Source organism: Pinus tabuliformis, chromosome 9 (genome assembly GCF_031772625.1).
Source record: "Pinus tabuliformis cultivar Carrire ecotype Pingquan chromosome 9, CPIR1, whole genome shotgun sequence".
Taxonomy (NCBI): domain Eukaryota; kingdom Viridiplantae; phylum Streptophyta; class Pinopsida; order Pinales; family Pinaceae; genus Pinus; species Pinus tabuliformis.
In genome coordinates this window covers 1,534,462,401-1,534,464,295 of record NC_142307.1, presented here as the reverse complement: position 1 = coordinate 1,534,464,295, position 1,895 = coordinate 1,534,462,401, and positions in this window count along the sequence as shown.

Sequence of the window (1,895 nt, the reverse complement as noted above, 5' to 3'; positions counted from 1 at the left end):
AGAGAAGAATGATCCATTAATGATAAGATTTGAGCCATCAGATCCCATGGAACTCATCAGCACACACAGCCTGCTTGCCAATAATTCTCAGATTGCCCCTAGATGTATAAATGATCAGGCACAAGCCATTTCACACTTTGAGGATATGCAAAGGCTACTTGGGGATGACTGTGTGCATGTATGCATGAGGATATGGAACACCTTACCACACAGTATGCAGATAAGGGAATATCATTCCCCCATGAAGCTGAAGGAGGCATTAAGAAGGGTGTCAATGTACAAGTGCTCCATGCAGAGGTTGATGGTCAATTGGATTGGCCTCAAATTAAGTCCCCCACTGCTATTAGGCATGTTGGAAGGTAGAAGAGAAGAAGAAGAGGAGGAGCAATGGGAAGAGATATAAAGGAAGGCAGGGTTCTATGACAAAGAAGAGCAGACCACATCAGAAGCCTGGGCTGCTAGGGAGGCCACCAGGACCATAAAAGATGAGGAGATGGACTAGGTTGCTCAGAGGATGAGCAACACCTTCAGTAGGGGGGTGATGATGGGCCTCATAAATGGGTAATTATATGGGTTCATTTTACCTCCTAACCTAGTCAAATCAACCATTCTCTTAGCTTATTGTATGATTTTCTGATTATATTTATGCTTATGGAGTGAGTTGAGTTAGTTATGATGCCATGTGGTCTAACATGTGTTTAATGCAGATTATTGATGAATTTTGAGGTCAAAGTCAAGGATCCAGTGGACAAATGGCAGCAATAACTTGAAGTGGACAAAGGATAGGACTTATAGGAGGGAATCCCCCTCATTTATTACTCCTCACTTCGAATTCCCCTTCATTTAGCTCAGAGTACAAGCAGCCGAATCATGCACTAGAAGGCAACCGAGCAAGTGGAGGATGACTCATGATTATCTCGAGTTTTGGGAGCCAAGCCTCCCTGATTTTAAGGAAGTTGTTGGTAGCTTCATTTGTATAAGTAGAGAGGCCTAGGACCTCACTAGGGTCGAATTTTTGTTGAATTTTTGCTTATGTAAACTCTGCTCCAACTTCGAGCTCATTATTTTTGAGATAGTTTCATGTAATCTTGTTATTGTTTTGATAATAAAGATGGAATCCTTTTTGAGCTAGCACTGAGTTACCTCAAAGGGCTGAAGCTCTTGATTTAGGGCCCAATCCAAGTAGCCAAGCTCCTCTTTACTTGTATTTATATGTTGTATTTCAGTTTGTAGATCAGGTTGTTGTTAAATGTATTTCTTTTAATGGTTAAGAATAGGTTGCTTTTGATGATTTAGTAGTTTGATTCCATTTGTGCTTTCTAATGCAGGTTAAGAAGTGATAAAGAGAAGATTAAAAAGGCTAGAAATAGTGCCTTGACCTCTTTTCCTCCCTTTGGGACCATGATTTGAGGCCAAGACCCTCTTGCTGCCCCAAAAACACAGATTTTCCTCATTCATAGGACTTCTAGTGTTTGCAGCTTTTTAGTAGGTTAATAGTCAAGCTTTGCTTTGCTTCAGATCTTCTTCATCATGCTCACTTATTTATTTGAAATAGTCTTATTTCATGCTTTCCTTTCTTGCAACATTTCTCAGCATTTCTTTTCATAGATCATAGTTTAGACTAGTTTGATGCAAAACTCTGTTTTTCTAGATGCACTCATTTCATTGCTCGTTTGATCTTATTGGTTCCTTTGCAGCAGATCTCTTCTTGTAGTAGGCCAACTTATCAATCATCACATCCTCCATCTGATCCATGCCCTACAAGTCGCCTAAACCTCACCTCAATTCTGCCTTAGTTTCCTGCATTTTCCATAGAACTTCTTCCTCTCTCCTTGAGCAAACCCAACCATCTTCCTCTCTCCTGGTGATTCTTGGTAGACCCTAGGCACCTTAAC